The following is a 19824-nucleotide window of genomic DNA, read 5'->3' as shown; positions in this document are numbered from 1 at the left end:
GAAATACAGTCGACTTCATCATCATAATCAGAAGGAACATTAAATTAACCTCAAGGATCCCCTTCTGTTCCGCCTGATTGGGAAAGAGGGGCAATAACGCCCCCAGACAGGTGTCGGCGTCGCCAGAGAAAAATCCTTTCAATTAACGTCAGGGGATTAATTCCCTGCGACAGCCATCAGGCAATTTCTGCCTCTCAATTTTTTCGTGACGCTTCTGGGGACAGGAGAGTGTATAGGAGGACGGTTTGATTTTTAGTTCTGCAATACGATTTCTCCCGAAGAAAAAAAAATATCAGTTCCTTTAAGAAGAAAAAATCTCGGCACCTTTCGCACCGTCAATGACCTCGGGTTCTGTCATCTGTCGCTTACGTTAGTCGAGTTTGACGAAAGCAAGAAAACTTAAAATCTGCTCTTTCTGTTTCGCGAGATGGAGAAGAATCAGGACAATGGTTCAACTTTGATTATTTCTTCACACTCTTCTCTTTTTTGAGTTCTTCTGTCACCGAGACGTGACGAAATGCAATCTTGTTTTTCGCTCGCTAGGTATACAAGATGTTAGAAGAGTTTAATCGTAAAAGAAACTTTATTAGATAAATATACAGCTTCATTTGATATCAAGAGATTATAGAAACTGTGGAAGCATTAATGATACCTCTTCGAAGACAAGTACTATTCGGCATTGAATATAATTGGTACTACTTAATATTATGGAATTGCAAGTCTGAATTTAAAGCCCAGAATTTGAAGAAAAAAAAAAACTCCCACAAAAGTCATTTTTGTAAATAGATAATAGTTAAGCACCTGCAAGTAATGGAATCTTTCAAATTATGTGAAAGTTTGAACCGGACGATAACATCTCTTTAGTACAAAAAAAAAAAAAAGTAGAATGATTGCCATTATAGACAGTTTTTAGTGATTGCTAATAGATTTAACACAGGTTTTGAAAAATAATAACTAAAATAGAAATCTTTAGCTACAACAATCGTGTACTTGAAAATGAAAGAATGGACCCTACTGTAGCAGATATTGAACAAGCAAAACTTCTCGAACTATCATCTGTGTAAAATATATGCCTGTCTAAAAATATTCCAAGTCAGAACTTCTCTCTCTCTCTCTCTCTCTCTCTCTCTCTCTCTGATAGAGTCAAGCTCATAAGTATATTCAAAGTCAGAAGTTCTCCTCTCTCTCTCTCTCTCTCTCTCTCTCTCTCTCTCTCTCTCTCTCTCTCTCTAGAAGTATCAATGTCATAAAAAGATTCAAAGTCAGAAGTTTTTCTTCTCTCTCTCTCTCTCTCTCTCTCTCTCTCTCTCTCTCTCTCTCTCTATCTATCTATCTTTAGTAGTATCAATGTCATAAAAAAATTCAAAGTCAGAAGTTTTCCTCTGTCTCTCTCTATCTCTCTCTCTCTCCTCTCTCTTTGGTAGAGTCAAGCTCATAAAAAAGAATGAGGCGAAGCCCTTCCATAGCACCGAACTATTTCTGTGGAGGAGAACTCTTACCTCATCCTCTTTTTATAAAAAATCATAAGAGGATTACCTCAGTGGAAGCCTCTTGTCCAGAGCCCCCAACCCCACCCGCCCCCTACTCTCCATCCTACGCGTCTCACATTTTATTCTTTCTTTTCTTTTTATTTTATTTTTTTTTTTTTTTTTGCATTAACCTTTGCATCTTATTCGTAACATGAATAAAAAGCCAATTATATTTCTTCTGGTTTCTGTTAGGTATCCTACCATACCTGCTGAGAGGTTTTTGGCCCGATCTTGAAATACGATATTTATGTAAGGTATATTATATATGTTAGGTTTCAATAGAAAGGTAATACTTATAACTAGTGTAAAATACTTGCGTCAAATCATATTTTCTCTTTCTTAAATAATCAGACAGTCACTGATACCTTAGGCATTAATATTATATCTAAAACTAGATAAACCGAAAGTGTTTCTGTTACTTCCTTTATGCTGATAATCATTACAAACATATCTTAGTCATTGGCTGCGCTTTACATAAATTTCACGATGAAATAAACTATGCTATTACCGAGTATAGCTTGTTTACTTGTAAGTATGTACATAATATTTTTTCTTAAAACTCGAGTACTCACAGGACCTATCTATGGCCCTTTCTCAAGAGATGTGTAGGTGGTCAGACTGGGTCAAGACCCAGTAGTCTTCTGAAACTACTCAAGTTTTAAGAAAAATAATTTATAAATATTTATAAGTCAACAAGTTATACTCAGCAATCTTGTGGGTTTCTTTTCCCATCTGCAGAAGAAAACTGAAAGATTTTTTTTTTTTTAATTATACTATGTTAAATAATATCGTACGTATGGGTACCTCGGGTATGCACGATTCTTCAGAATATTATGCCCCTGCTCCTTAGCAAGCATCAGGGCATTATGACCCATCTGGTGGGATCTGGATTAAGGTCCAGGCCTCAGTTTACTAGCACCTGTTACCACATAGGTTTAAGGGGTCTTACTGTTTGAATTCTTAGCAAATTGTGGTATTACAGTGGGCTATTTGTCCTTTCTAACAACAAGGAGCTGTCGAACATGAAAGATACTGCTTAAATTGGATTAATACTAGAAATTCGGCAGACTTAGAATATTTGGGTGATGCTGGTACAATCAGTAACGCGCCACAAGATTTACAGAGCTTGCTGAATAGGATGCATCATATAGTTAGCGGGATGTGACTCGAAGTTATTCTCAGAAATGCGCAAAATGCACAATGAGACGAATGAACACAATGGCACCAAGTACAGATTCTCTTGATATGGAATTTAACGAAATCCCAAAAAAGGCAAATCAATCATTGTATATAAAACAGTAGAATGCTTTTGCAGTAGGGCGAAAGGAGTAGGATCGAATAAACCGGCAGATGATGAACGTGAATATTTAACTACTGATGGGTCCATCGTTGGCGAAAAAAGCATTTGATAATATGCGGTTTATTTAATCATCCATACGTACACACTGCTTTCTAAGTAAGTATTCACACCCTTCTCTCTCTCTCTCTCTCTCTCTCTCTCTCTCTCTCTCTCTCTCTCTCTCTCTCTCTCTCTCTCTCTCTCTCTACTATATTTCGACTGCCTTCATTTGACTCGAAGTCTGTAGTAGCCATCATCACCTTGCTGACGGTCATTCGTCAGCTGTCATTTTGGAAGGTAGGACTCATTTGTCACGATTGCAGGAGTGATCTTGTCGTCTTGTCATACAGTGATATCATATGTCCCGTCTGGAACCTTGGGCACAAAGGAGGTATGAGTAAAGTTGAACACACACGCACACACACACACACACACACCACACACACACACACACACACACACACACACATATATATATATATATATAATATAATATATATATATATATATATATATATATATATGTATATATACCTCAGGATTTTTGTAGATGAGATTAAAATTTTGGATAAAGGAGATATACAGATAGAGGTAGTTTGAATAACCAGATGGAATATATCAGTTACGTTACTGCTAAATAGGCGTCTCTTTTCAGAAACAGACTTTAGATACCCCGTGACGACTTCATTGTGGTGATTTTGAGAGATTCGTATAATGGATTCGCACGATTTTCAGAGAACCCACACACATTCCCCCTGAAGAAAGTACACTAGTAGCCCAATGGACAATTAGTTTGTAAATTTATTGCCGAATGAATTAACTCTCTCTCTCTCTCTCTCTCTCTCTCTCTCTCTCTCTCTCTACCAAATAATTCAGCTTTAAAGTTGACGTCCAACGCCTGACAAGATTGCATAAAAAGAGAAAAGATCTGGAAAACTGGAATTCCTTGGCCAGAAATGGTCTTATTTCCTACTGGTTTAAAATGTAATTACTCCTCAGCGGATTCCTTGTCCTCACCATATTAGGAGTTCGAGAGAGCCGACGAAACAGAAGACATAACAACCCCCTCCCTACCCCTCCACTCAGAACTTGGACATCTTGATTTAAAACTTGATTCAAATGTTGCTCTGTCAAAAAAAGGCTAATTTCATATTTCACGCTGTTTTTTTCAGACTGATACTTTGGGTATGAGTCTCACTTAAAATTCCACTTGAAATCAGAATTCATAAATGACAGTCAAAGACTAACTGAATCATTTCAGTCAATGTTTTAACAAACGTATTTTATAGCTGGAATTGTGTACTCCTCAGAACTTTTCCATCTTTTGAGTAAGGAAGAGATGGACCAGTTTTCGTCTTTTATTTTCCACACCTTAGAACTGGAACTCTCCTTCCATCTGCATTAATTGATTTTAATATTTCTTATTTACTCGAGACTTTGCCCACATCATTCATCCTTGATGTTTCTGATATTCACAAGAAAAACGATTCACGTAAGAGTATTTTATTTGGCAATACTTTATCTCGATTCAGTTTATTCTCCTTCATCCATCCTTGCCCTTCATTGTTCACTTTCCACAGGTCTTTCTTTTAACATAGAATCTTTCGTGACTCTTGTGTTTATACAGGTTTTCTCTCTTGCCATTCATTCCACGTTTCCTTTAGGGAGCCCCCGCCCCCACCGCCCACATACCTCCGCATTTTGCCTCTTACCATTCCATATGGCATCGATAAATTTCAGCCAGCTCTTCTCTCTCTCTCTCTCCTCTCTTCTCTCTCTCTCTCTCTCTCTCTCTCTCTCTTTCTCTCTCATCTCCATTTTCAGTTATACTTGTACTGCATTCCAACTGAGCGTTCATAAATCAAAAGAATTGTCTGTTAATTTGATGTTTAACAAAAAGCGAATGTATTTGCATACAAAGTAAGAATGTGATGCCATAATAATACTTTGCCATTATCATAATATCGGTTATCAATTAGTAACACAGCCTTCATTCGTATGACCATAAACACAAATTCATCTCGAATTCATAATAAGAAGAAGAAAAAAAAAAAACTAACAATTCCTTCTAAGTTCAAAAGGTTCAAAAGTGGCATTTCAATTTTGAGACAGAACTTACAAATATATTACTAATTATATGCAGGACTTCATATTATATTTTCACCTTCGAAATATGACGCAATCATCACCAGAGACCTGCTTGAAAAAAGATATCCCCCAACCAACGCTCGGAATCTACTCGCACCAGCAACGAAAATGAAAGCAAACAATAAAAAAAAATAATAATAAAAAAATAATACCAAAATTCTCCTCGACCACTTTCGGCTGCTTGAGTATATCCCTTGGGTCCCAACGGCTTCTGGATCCAACCGCTTTCGGTCGGATCTGGGTCCATTCCAGGGGGAAATCCGAAGTTGATAACCCCGTTTTGAATTCCTTTTGCCCTCGGACCTCAGGGCATTTGTAAGAACGCAGAGAGAGACCGAGATCAATTCTTTCCGGACAGACCCTGACAACGATGCGAGAGATGAATAGACACAACGGCGAAGAATGCTCGAGTTTGTATGTAAATAGCGAAAACATAAAAGAGTTTCGATGGATGTCTAGTGTTAGCAACAGATACCGATTTTCTGAAAACACATCAAGATAAGATTTGAACAGCCATTATCTCTAACGAGACATTGATAGAACGAGTAATAAAAAAGAAAATCTCCAATAAATTCCAGTCTCTCATCCAGGCCTGAACCTGATCTCGTATTCATTGGAAGGTAGTTTGTTATAATCGGAAAAAAAATTCTTCGTTAATTTCTTAATACAATTTTGCTAACGAACAGTCAAGCAAATTAACACATGGACTAAGATAAAGATAGTTTTCAGCTTCAGGAACTTTTGATCAGCAAGGAGAAGGAATTTCACTCCGTATAAGGAATTTCATCCTGTATGAGGAATTTGATCCCATATTTGGAATTTGATCCCATATAAGGAATTCTATCCCGTATAAAGAATTCCATCCTGTAAAAGGAATTACATTTTTTATAAAGAATTTTGTCGTGTATAAGGAATTCTATCCCGTATAAAGAATTCCATCTCGTATAAGGAATTTCATCCTGTATAAGGAATTTTATCCTGTATAAAGAATTTTATCCCATATAAGGAATTACATTGTTTATAAGGAATTTCGTCGCATATAAGTAATCTTATCCCATATAAGGAATTTTATCCCATATAAGGAATTTCATCCAGTACAAAGAATTTTATCCCGTACAAGGAATTTTATTCCGCATAAGGTATTTGATCTTGTATAAGGAATCTCGTCATAGAAATGACGTGAAATGACCAATTCAACTTTCATCATTGAAATGAGATCGAAATGATCATTTCAGCCGTTGAAATAAACGAATCGATGTACTTGACTCGTTTATTGCAACTAGCAAACGCCGAGAGTAATGAGGGAAAATCAATTCTGAATCGGTTTAACGATAAATTTATGCACACCGAGGGAGGCAATATCAACTGCCAATTTATTGCTTATTGGAGTATCGGATAAATAATGAAACTAGTAATGAATAATTGAAAATCGAGGTTTTTTAATTTCCTTTCATGTCTCATGCAAGCTGTACCTGATCAAATTTCGTCACTATTCGGAATGAACTGGATAATTCATTGATTTTTAAACGAAATTTAATTAGTTATAATAACGTTTAGTCTATTCGTTGGGAAATGTCTAGTGTAATTTCTAAGATCTGTCATCACACCATTTCGTAATTGCTGAAGTGATAATGGAGTACCATTATTACATCAACAATTACAAAATGGTGTGATGATAGATCCTAAAAAATTACACAAGACAGCATCCTCCACTAATCCACTATTGTTATAACAGAATATCATTGTACCATAATGATATTCTGTCAACGATTTTCATTGTATGGCGAACCAATTCAGTTTTCAGCAGATTTTTGTGAATACTGAATAAAATTGCAAAATGAAAAAATGGTTAAGTAATCTGATATAACTACAGTACAATATATTATATATCTGCATATACTATAAGCCATTCCAGTCAACAATATAAACGAATTTCAGAAACCGACCCTTGCACATAGAAAATTATTATTGCCGATATCTTTATAAATTAGTTTTAAAATGTCTCCATCATAAAATTGAGAAAAAAACTAATTGTATTTTATGACAAGGCGAGAACGCAATTAAAATAATTTCTTATAAAACCACTGGCAATAAAATTAGAACAACTTTTGGATATGGGATTCACTAGTACGAAATTCCAGGATCCGAGAGCAAAACCAAAGTTCAAATTATGAATCTAAATCTTTAGACACCTTTTAATGTAGCGACTTTTTGTTTATCGATGCCAGATTCACATAACACTATTTCGTAGAGGTCAGGAGTAAATTAACGATAATATGCAAGAAACAACAACAGCAACAAAAATAACAACACACGTAAACGACACGCGACTGTAACATAAGTGATAAACCCAAAAAGAAACCACAGGAACACTGTTAGATTTGATGAAATTTTATACAAGGTTGACCTACCTTGTAAATCACGGATATCGGGGATATTCGCTAACTTCTTCGCATCAGGGATAATATGGTCTCTGACTACTCCTTTGAGATTACAGAATACCTGATTCATGCAGTTGGTCGTTGCAAGAGGTACTTTACTTTCTCAAAGTTCATGCTGAAAAGGAATGGGTGATTGAAAAAACGTAATTTAACAATAATACAGAGCCAAGAGGTTTTGATGATAATAATAATAATAATAATAATAATAATAATAATAATAATAATAATAATAATAATATGAGAAAGAAAGAGAAACAAGGCGTGATCCGACCTCCAGCTGTTGTTTCCCATTATACGTATATCCTTTATAAGAAGTCTGATCATTCAAAAACCAAATTTGACTCGATGAAAAAAGGATTTAAAAACCAAAAAATATATATATATTTTTGCGCCTGAACAAAAATTAAATGGAGTATTTTAAGTAGCATCAGTGTTAAAAAGTCATATCTGGAATCTGGAAAAAAATTAATCCGGAAACTATAAAATTAAAATGAGAAGGATCCTTCCTGACGTCCAGCGTTCCTGGAAGAATTGTCCTAAGTTCCATGACACAAATTCCACCTAATGACGTAAAAAAAAAAAACTCGGTAATATTTTAGGATTCACAGTTTACATTAGGAGGAATGCCAAGACATGCCATCATTTCAAAGGACCTCGCTGGCGAGCAGACTTAGGAATTCTGGGAATGATATTCCTGTGTCAACAGATCCAGAAATTCCAGTTCAGGGTTTTCCACTCCACTCCGCAAAGATCTTGGCCTCTTATCCCGCGACAGCCGTTCCAAGCATAGAAATACTACGTTAATTTCTCCTCATTCTGACCATGTTAGGGGGTGGAGGGGGAAGGGAAGGTGAGCCCTTAGCATTGCATTCGTATGGTCGACGTAAATTCCTCGTTATCTGAGGAAGGCCTTTCAAGCCTTTTCATGCAGTTTCTCGCTACGCAAACAAGGCAGTTAATCTCCTCTTTTAAAACCTGATTGGGATTGTGTGAGTCTTGCATGTCGAGTACGAATCCTATGAAGAATTCTCTCATATGAGTTGAGTTGAGCTGAAAATAGAAATTGATAGCAAAAGGTTTGAAAGGCGTAACTGGAGGAAAACCACAAAGCAGTTGCACTATTCTATCAAGTGCTAGAAGAGGGTGGAAAGTAAGATGGAAAGAAGAGAATATGGAAGGATGTACAGTAAAACGATAGGAGCTGAAGGCACGCTGTAAAGAACCTTAATTAATGCCTACAGTGCACCTCATGGGGTCCATTGACAGCACTACCCACATACGGGGTTCTTTCATAAGGAAGTAACTTCTTCAATATCCTTGCAATCTTCGCTGTTATTTTTTACTGAACAACTTCTCTTATATTATATACACTTACAAGTTTTACTCCAGATGTATTCGCTATCGAAGATTTTAAAAGTGATTTGGGTATACATTCTGTCAAAGTCATATCTCTGACATTTCATGTCTCATTTGGGAATCTCAACTGAAATGTTTATTTGGCCCAGTTAAGTTGATCATGGAATACAAGGTCTTCTTGTCCATCCACTATATAATGATTATGGAAATATCTGACGGCACATTCAAAATTATTCGTAGCAATAAAGCTCATTTTTATAGTGTCAGAGGGACCGTCAGAAGGAAATTTAGGATTAAATGATACCTAATGGAAGACGGCTGGTCAGACTCAAAGAGCAAAAATGATCTCCCATAATTTCGAACGGAACCAAATAAAACAAAACAAAAAGAACGACGCAAACTGAAAGGGGAATCATTTCCTTGTACTCCTCCACGGCCCAATATTCGCAACGCCATCAGCGCGAAATAACAGAGAATATGTATGGGCACCAAAACCATTTTTGGAGGAGAATATTGCGTTGTGACAAAACACACAGGGACACGACCATTTCTTTTTTTTTTTTTTGCGGGAACTTGGATGTGTTATGTTCTCTCTCTCTCTCTCTCTCTCTCTCTCTCTCTCTCTCTCTCTCTCTCTCTCTCTCTCTCTCTCTCTCTCTCTCGCTCGCTGTTTTCCAAAACAAAATCACAATCCTCTTGTTATATACTCCCAGCAATATAGCTTTTCATTGCTCGGTCGCTAAAAAAGAAGATAATTAAATAATAATAAAAAAATGTAAGTAAATGTGATCAAAATAAGTTACATATAGATTTCATTTACGAGGGGCTTAAGTTCTGATTTGTGGTGATATCACAGCTGCAAAGGGCAATATTTGGAAAAATAAGAAAACAAGCTTATTCTTAGGTAAATTATACGTTTGTGTTCGCTCTTATATGAGAGAGAGAGAGAGAGAGAGAGAGAGAGAGAGAGAGAGAGAGAGAGAGAGAGAGAGAGAGATTCTTCATATATTCAAAAGACGATGTTCTATATATATCCCTCAATCCTTGTGCAATATCTCTCTCTCTCTCTCTCTCTCTCTCTCTCTCTCTCTCTCTCTCTCTCTCTGTCTAGCGATTATTTTCAAGTAAGTTTTCGTAATACTCAGACGCTTCTCTTAATGTATAGTTTTGAAAATGTCTCTAGTAAATTTAGCAAAACCTCAATAAAATGCCTGCACACGGTATACGCTTCTACTAGATTTATGACTGGGGCGCAATATATCACTCGGAACTGTCACCGTGACTACAGAAACGACAACCGCAGAAAAGCCACGATATAATGGGAAGCCAACGAGTGAAGAGCCATGACCAAATACAGTTCGGGAGAAGTAAAGATATTTTTAGAGATATTTTTAGGTTCTTTATTACTGCAGAAGATGACCGGACGGAGGTGAATGGTGGAATGAATTGTTTACGGCAATTCAAAATGGCTTTGGAACATAGCAGGTATGATTTGTGCTTTAAGTAATTCGTGGGACACTTTCAAGAGATGTTTTGCTCTCTCTCTCTCTCTCTCTCTCTCTCTCTCTCTCTAAAACACACAAGTACACAAACACACAGACATACATAATTTACAGTTGATTTCATTTATAATCTGTCAACAGGTTATGAATTCTTTCCGGTAGTATCTTCATTTTTTATTTTATTTATTTCATTTTTTATATAATCTAAAAACATGAACAATCTTCAGCGTATTCATTTCAACAGACTTGGTATGACGTAAGAATTAGGCATGGATCCATCTATACAAGCTCCTATGGTATTTACAAAAGACTACACATAACTTTCTATCGGACAAAATATTCAAGAAGTTATAAAATGCATCAGTCGTTCAAATACCTTTCGCGGCAAAGTTTCCTAAAACACATGAAAATAAAACGAACGAAACGTATTTGCAGACATTCATTTTCTACAGTCAGTTAAAGAAACCAATATCAACGGTGCCTCATTTTCGCAAGAAAATATTTAACGCGGAGTAATAACTCCACCAAAAGCATTGTAACGAGAAATAAAGAAATGGCAGTTGACACATTCGGCAGCTTTATGTCCAACCTCAGTTTATGAATATAGCTACTGAGGCAAGACGACGTTATTTGCGAAATGGTTGAAGTCGGAGTCATATTTGCATTTTGTGGTTTTCCCAAGGGATGGACATTAAACGCAAAGCGTAGTAGTCCTCTCATAAAAGATCCTGCAACCGTATGCAATTTTATTCAACTTTACAGAAAGTAATACTAATAATAATAATAATAATAATAATAATATAAAATAATAATAATAATAATAATAATATAATATAATAATAGGAAGAGAAAAAAAATAATATGTATCAGGACCTTAAAATAGAAATAAGAAGGATATAAGATATGCCAATGGAAATTGTAACCATAATGACAGGAACACTAGGCACGATCCCAAGATCCCTGAAAAAGGTACCTAGAAAATCTAGAGGCTGAAGTAGCTCCAGTACTCACGCAAAAGACCGTGCTGCTAGAAACAGCGCAGATAGTGAGAAAAGTGATGGACTCCTAAGGAGGCAGGATGCAACCTGGAAACCCACACTATAAAAACCAACCAGTCGAATTTGATGACTGTGATGGAAAAAAGTATAATAATAATAATAATAATAATAATAATAATAATAATAATAATAATAATAATAATAATAATAATATCCACTTGTTAATGGTTAGTATAACCTTTTATAAATTCTCAATAATTGTTTTTACACTTCACAAAGAATATGTCATTTCTTTACATCTCGCACCCACACTCTTACCTTCCAATTTTGTGCAACAACAATGGCTGTCATTAAGTTCTTATTGCCTTTAATACCCGTCACAGATGAACTAATTTCATATAATGTTTCCCAGATATCTTTGTTAAAGAAAACCTTTAGTTGAACGAGATATTTTTCTATTGTAAGTCAGTCATTCACACGACCTGAAACGCAATTTACATAAACTGCTTATTGCCAAAGATACATACAAGTGCAAAATTGCTTGGGAGAGAGAGAGAGAGAGAGAGAGAGAGAGAGAGAGAGAGAGAGAGAGAGCTCTCATTTGCGCATAGTAGTGTAACATTACCGTCTATTCAGGATAACTAGATGGAGCAATTTGGAATTGTAAAGGTTTTAGTAGATCATCGATCGAAAGTGATTCGTGTAATACTTCTTACAAAAGTGACACAATTTCATTTTAGCGTTCCAGTCCTCCTTTGAATATTACAAAAGCAGTGAGAGAGAGAGAGAGAGAGAGAGAGAGAGAGAGAGAGAGAGAGAGAGAGAGAGAGAGAGTTACAAGGAGTTACAAGGATTATGATGTCTCAAAGACTTGTTAGTCCATCCTGTGCTCACTTATCTCTAGGAGCAGGTTTTACTGAGAGAGAGAGAGAGAGAGAGAAGAGAGAGAGAGAGAGAGAGAGAGAGAGAGAGATTTAATTGCTTCCCCCTATGAAATCGACGCACTGTCATTTGTGAGAGACAGTTGCAATCTAAAGATCCCTTGATGGAAAGGATCCAGTCGCCTTCAAACAAAATTGGATGACCTCTGTCTGAAAGGCACCGAAGCCACTCACTCGAACAGGAGGAGACTCGAAACAGACGCTTCTGTTAACCCTGTCAAAATGAACTTGATATTGACGTTTATCAGCTGACTTGGGAAATTCGGATAGCCGGTGGTACAGACTCGAAGGGTACGGCTGCTGCTAAATCACTCACGTCTTTTTCAATATCTTTGTATTCAAACGGGTATGAAGGGAAGTATTATAAAGCAACTGGTGTCTAGTAGAGTTCCATGGCCATGATATGAAGAATTGCTTGAGATAAGGTAGGAAGGGAAGTGAATTACGAAGGTTTTTCAGCCCCCTTCTCGTTTAATGTATAGAAATTACTAATTGACATTCGCGGCATCATTTTCGTTCTTATATTTCTAGTCATGAACTCCTTTTCAACTTATATTTCTTGCACATATTCAACGACTCTTCGCCAAGAAATCCCACAGTATCGATGCATTTCCGCCGGTTAATTTCTTAAAACTATCATTACAGGGTACATTAAAATAAAATTGTATTTGTCTCGTCTTAAATATTAAAAAACAAGAGGTTAGAAAACTCTCAGAATAGTGAACGTGCGAACGATTTTAATGATAAATTAGATACCAATCTCTTTTTTCAATTAAACACTTGAAAGTTAGACCAAGAATTAATATCTTTTGTATTTGAAAGCACTCAAAATCTGGAGGCTGGTACGTAACAAATTGTCTCCATTTTCCTTCATTAAAATTCATATGTCTCTTGCACAGTATTTGATAAAATCTGAATGACATGATATATTAATTAAGCATTTTCGATCACGGGAAGGTAAACAAGCCTTTGATTACCTCACCGAATATTAAAAGGCGAAATCGAGCATCTGACGGTTATGTAATCAGCCCCGTTTGTCCAATCTGGCTGAATTACTGTCGTTCTAATAATATAAAAGCAATCAACTTTCCCATCAAGTTTGCTTATGTTTGGTGATATTACCATTTCCTGGTGATATGAGGCATCACTCGGATTCTGATAACCTATGGAAATGATTTTCCAAAGTCAATAAATCAAAATGGATAGAAATAAATAAAACTATTATTCTAAGGAAACAAAATCCGTACCTTTACTTCACTGTTAAAATTAGTCATCCATACAACTCAATGAGAGACGAACTGGAGTCTTTTATCCAGTCAATTGAGACCCTGACTAATTAGCCAAAATGCCATAAATTCAGTCTAATTACGTCTAATTACACATTGTTCATAAGTACTAAGAAGAACTTGATTATCTCTCTCTCTCTCTCTCTCATTGCGAATTCCGGAAGAATTCGGAAAAAGTACCGTGGAGAAGTGGTGGTAACCTTCTCCTACTTTTTTTACTGACAACCCGAACGGCCACAAACGGTCCACATGTTATCTGATGGGACGTGACCAGGGAGTCGAATCAGTGGCAGAGCAGACATCTCTCTTTCTCCTGCAATCGCTTTCGTCGACAACATTAAGCAGAGGAAGTCGGAGTAGTTGCAACATTGTAGTCCAGGTTTAATCGCTTATCTACGTATCGGTTTTAACTGAGTTTTAACGAAAGATAACGTTGTTATATAAATTTTTTTAATCATCTTAGAATGAACGCGTGAGATATGTTCAGCTTTGAGTGTATTACTTACTCATGCTAACGTGTAGAATAGCAGATTTAGCCTGGGAATTTAAATCTTCTTGTAAATATTGAGTGAAATATGTTGCCAAAATTATCTTTTTCACAACTTACCAACAGCCTCGGTAAGCATAAAAAAATGTTTTCTATGCGCTGGACAATTCAATATTAAATTCACAATATCTGAAACAAATAAAGTAGTATACTTACGAAGATCTTCGTTAATTTGTAATATATATAATTCTGACTGCGATATTTTTTCAGTTTCTTGAACTCATGCAAGTGATTTGCAAAAAAGACAAACCAGGTATGACCTTCAATGCTTCGAATGAGAACGGTTGATTAAATAAACGCATTCACATGTCCAGTGCAATTTATTAGAATTGCTAGTCGAATCTCAGATTCCTTTCTTACGCGTTATTAACAGTCAAATTTCAAGACGCCATTCCAAACGTACCGTCTCTCAGTCATTATTATTAAGGCAGATTATCTCCCACAGAGAATTACTATTGTTTTTTTTTTTTTTTTTTTTTTTTCGTGAGGAACATTTTCAGCAGCCTGTGTGATTCAACTATATTCTGCATCATACGCGTTTTTATTATTATTATTATTATTATTTTTTTTTTTTTTGGCTCTATCACAGTCCTCCAATTCGACTGGGTGGTATTTATAGTGTAGGGTTCCGGGTTGCATCCTGCTCCTTAGGAGTCCATCACTTTTCTTACTATGTGCGCCGTTTCTAGGATCCAACACTCTTCTGCATGAGTCCTGGAGCTACTTCAGCATCTAGTTTTTCTAGATTCCTTTCAGGGATCTTGGGATCGTGCCTAGTGTTCCTATGATTATGGGTACGATTTCCACTGGCATATCCCATAATCCTTCTTATTTCTATTTTCAGATCTTGATACTTATCTATTTTTTCTCTCTCTTTCTCTTCAACTCTGGTGTCCCATGGTATTGCGACATCAATGAGAGATACTTTCTTCTTGACTGTCAATCAACGTCACGTCTGGCCTATTTGCACGTATCACCCTATCTGTTCTGATACCATAGTCCCAGAGGATCTTTGCCTGATCGTTTTCTATCACTCCCTCCGGTTGGTGCTCGTACCACTTATTACTGCAAGGTAGCTGATGTTTCTTGCACAGGCTCCAGTGGAGGGCTTTTGCAACTGAATCATGCCTCTTTTTGTACTGGTTCTGTGCAAGTGCCGGGCATTCGCTTGCTATGTGGTTTATGGTTTCATTTTTCGTATTGCACTTCCTACATATGGGAGAGTTGTTATTTCCGTCTATCGTTCTTTGGACATACCTGGTTCTTAGGGCCTGATCTTGTGCCGCTGTTATCATTCCTTCAGTTTCCTTCTTTAGCTCTCCCCTCTGTAGCCATTGCCATGTGTCATCGCTGGCCAGTTCTTTAGTCTGTCTCGTGTATAGTCCGTGCATTGGTTTGTTGTGCAGTCCTCTGTTCTGTTTGTCATTCTCCTGTCTCTGTATATTTCTGGGTCTTCGTCTACTTTTATTAGTCCTTCTTCCCACGCACTCTTTAGCCACTCGTCTTCACTGGTTTTCAGATATTGCCCCAGTGCTCTGTTCTCGATGTTGACGCAGTCCTCTATACTTAGTAGTCCTCTCCCTCATTCCTTTCGTGTTATGTATAGTCTGTCCGTATTTGCTCTTGGTGTAGTGCTTTGTGTATTGTCATATGTTTCCTCGTTTTCTGATCTATGCTGTGGAGTTCTGCCTTCGTCCATTCCACTATTCCTGCGATTTATCTGATTACTGGCACTACCCATGTGTTTATGGCTTCTGTCATATTTCCGGCGTTGAGTTTTGACTTGAGTATCGCCTTGAGTCTCTGCATATATTTTTTCCTGATCGTGTCCTTCATCTCTTGGTGTTTTATATATCATTATTATTATTATTATTATTATTATTATTATTATTATTATTATTATTGATTTAACCAAGAATATGACAGATCTTAACGTTAAGGATTCTGATTAACCTAGGATCCTCACGGCAAAGCTTTATATAAATATATATTATTAAGTTCGGAGGCCTTATAGTCCAAAATGTAATGGGAAAATGGAGCGCTTATGACTTACCTAGGGTTTATGGGACTGGTTTGTTCTGGAAGGTAGCCAGGAATACACAGCTGATTAATCTACATTACATTTATTTACAAGACAACATTGAATGGCCTGAGATAAAGGCAAGGTATATAATATGGCCACGTGGGCAGAGCACTGTATACTGTCTGGATCACTCCTATCTTTCAGAATATAAAAAAATGGCCCAATTCAACATTTACTGCAAAGCTGGTTTCCGAATTTATAATATCTAGCAGTAAGAAAGCGTTTGCGAGTAGAGGAGCAGGGACTCATCAGGGGCAATCAGCAAATGAATTCCCAAATTACACACAACATAAAATGAAGACTTCTTGCACAATATTTTAGCTAATGCACTATGGAGGGTGTTTATCTTTAATCACACACAAGGGGAGGAACTCTAGTGCTTAAATAAAATGCTCAATGAAGACTTTGTTTATCTGGGACAATCACAAAAGGTAGCATGCGGCCGCTAGGTAGAAAGGACCAAAGGGAGGTTCGTTTGAGAAGTAGGAATTTGGATTGGAAAATATGGGAGAGTTTATTTGACTCAGAGGAAAAGAACTGGCAATATGACTGTAACTCAAGACGTACCTGGGTGCCTTATGGAGAGTAACTTTGGAGAGGATGGCGTCGGCTTTGTCCGAGTTTAGGGCGCGCCAGTAAGTGCCTTTGTTAGGCCTATGGGCAGGCTGGATTGGACGTCTGTCCTGGGTCAAGGACTGCGCTGAACTGATAACGTCGTCAGGTGCGAATCCTGGGTGTTGGGGCAGCTTTTCCACACTGTTGGCAGGTCATCCTGGAAACAGACATACGGCCAGCGGAAGGTTCACAGGATAAGGGACCTTATGAGTAGGCCTAAGAAGTACCTAACTAGCTACACACTCCCCTTGGGATATGTCCCTAATGCTTAATGAGTTTTTATTCCCCTCTACTCCGACTGGCGCTGGAAATGACTATGTCTGGCCTGCTCCGATTTTTCCTTCCTAAAGTCAGACAATGTTAGGAGTAAAAAATTTCTGCTCTTATAGCAAATAATCAATTATACAAAACTGGGGAGACGAGGCGACAATAAATGTAAATATATATATATATATATATATATATATATATATATATATATATATATATATATATATATATATATATATATATATAACCTCCAACGAGAGATGTAAATCGTCATAGAAGGGCTTTCGACTCCAGAAAGAATGCCTGGCGGCAGCATCTGGTATCGTTTCCAGAATCATTAATGTTAAATTTCAGCTCGCCAAAAGGAATTGCAAGAGCTGATTCCTGGAAAGTTAGAGACCAGTAACATGCGACCAACACTGCACGATTCCAGGAAGCATGGACAAGAAACCTTTGTAACGAAAGAGTGACCAGTCCACGAAAGAGATATCATATTCCCACAAATTAATCCTTTCTAACAATCAGGACGATGCTTTTGACCGATGTGTGGTTACTATAGTAGATTCACATCAACCGTGCATCTGATGTCTAGGCCCTTACGACACTCCTGATTGGCTGTTGATAAGCCAATCACTGGGGTGGAGACTCTCATTCTCTCAGAGAGTTCACATAGGCAGGATGTTATGTTCCACCTCTCCTAGAGGATACTTTTGAAAGACGCATCCCTCCGGAGAGGTGGAACGTACATACATCCAGCCAACGTGATTGGCTTATCAACAGGCAATCAGGGGCGTCGTAAAGGAATGGCCTAGACATCAGATGCACGGCTGGTGTGAATCTACTAAAGCAGGTTCCATAGAAATTCTTTTATATATCAGCGCTACAAGGGCCAGAGCAGAATTAATACTACAGTTGCTATATACCAAATTAGACGCGATGCTTGATAAGATAAAGGAAGGATAATCTGTTTAGATATAGGAAATTTGATTTGGTATAATAATGATATCATAGCATTTTGAGAGACTTATTAATGATTAGGCAACGTTGATGGTTAACCCTTAAGCTCAATTTTTTATGGCACTAAATCAGGTGTAAAATTGTAAATATTCAGACACGAGTGAATTAGTAGCCATTATTCACTGCTAAATGCAAGCTTAACAACAGGATAGACAGACGAACGTCAAATGGCACAAAAAATATGTCAAAATAAAAGCTGTGCCGAAATTTTCAACATGGCAGATCTCCCAAAGTCGTCGGTCCATAAATTTTAGACGATTTTGCATCATGTAATTAGCCAGTTTAAAAAGTGCTCATACAAAGGCCTTAAGCGATACGAGAATTCATCGATCATAATTCGAAAGCACATCCTAAGCTGATTAATCCAACTAATTGCTAGAATTATAGCTATCAAAGGTTTTACCTGAAAATGTAATTTGGAAATGTTTGCCATTACTGAGGGGCGTATAAAAATAAACGACAAATGTGGTCAGCAAAGATAGAATAAACAGAATCTCAGTGCCTTGGTACTGACAGTTTTAATTCATAAAACAATTGCAACAAAAATAATATAAATGAAATATATAATTATCATCACAAATTTTTTTCAGAAGAATTGAAATTTGAGTAAGCTAAATTTAATGAAACCGATATTACAAATAATCACAGAAGCCAACACCAAAAACCCAAACAAAATTAAGAAAATAATGAATTATATTGCTTCAGAGTTGCAAAGCAATGTGAGACTGAGGGCTCAGTGTTGTAATGATTCCCAAATAATAGATCCATATGTAAACCTAGGTAAGTCAGGATAAAAAAAAAAAGATATCAAACCGATGTAGTAAAACTGCGATAGAGCATCTCTCTCTCTCTCTCTCTCTCTCTCTCTCTCTCTCTCTCTCTCTTTATATATATATATATATATATATATATATATATATATATATATATATATATATATATATATATATATATATAATATATGAGTGTGTGTGTAGGACGTGTGCCCTAATGTGTGTGTGTGTGTGTGTGTGAGAGAGAGAGAGAGAGAGAGAGAGAGAGAGAGAGGGAGCTAAAATATAATATCTCAAAATACCTCGTCTCCCACGTGCCCACCCAACGTAAGACAATGGGACTTTTTCGTCCCGAGAAGAAGAGGAGGTGAAAGACACTCTGCCATTAGGACGCCAGCGTCCTAAATTGTGTTAAAAGGAAAAATGTTGAAAATGCTCATATTATCTGAAAAGAGAAAAAAATCAGATTGCCACAATGGAGGTCGGGGGCCTAAAGACGAAGGACCCATCCATCCAGACTGTCACTGCGAGCGATGTTCTTCTTGGACCTACGTGACGTTTATGATAACTTTTTTTTTTTTTTTAAGATTACTTAACGTTCATATTCTAGGATTAATATTAATACAATAACAGGCACTTATATGTAAAAAATATAATACTTCATTTTACACAAAATATTGCAGATGTTAGGAGTCATACAGGAAGCTTTTTTTTTTTTTTTTAAAGATTACTTAAGGTTTCCATTTTAGCTTAAAATTAATATAATAGCAGGTATTTACATGTAGAAATATAATACTTAATTTTACGCAAAATGCTGCAGATGTTAAGAGTCATACAGGAAACTTTTATTTTTCAGATTACTTAACGTTTCCTTTTTACTTATTAATTAATACATAGCAGGCATTTATATCTAGAAATATATGCCTCATTTCGCACAAATATTACAGATATTAGAGTCATCCGGAAAATCAATGTGATG

This window comes from Macrobrachium nipponense, chromosome 10 (assembly GCF_015104395.2).
Source record: "Macrobrachium nipponense isolate FS-2020 chromosome 10, ASM1510439v2, whole genome shotgun sequence".
Lineage (NCBI taxonomy): Eukaryota > Metazoa > Arthropoda > Malacostraca > Decapoda > Palaemonidae > Macrobrachium > Macrobrachium nipponense.
The sequence above is the reverse complement of the archived record's forward strand: the minus strand, read 5'-3'. Positions refer to the sequence as shown.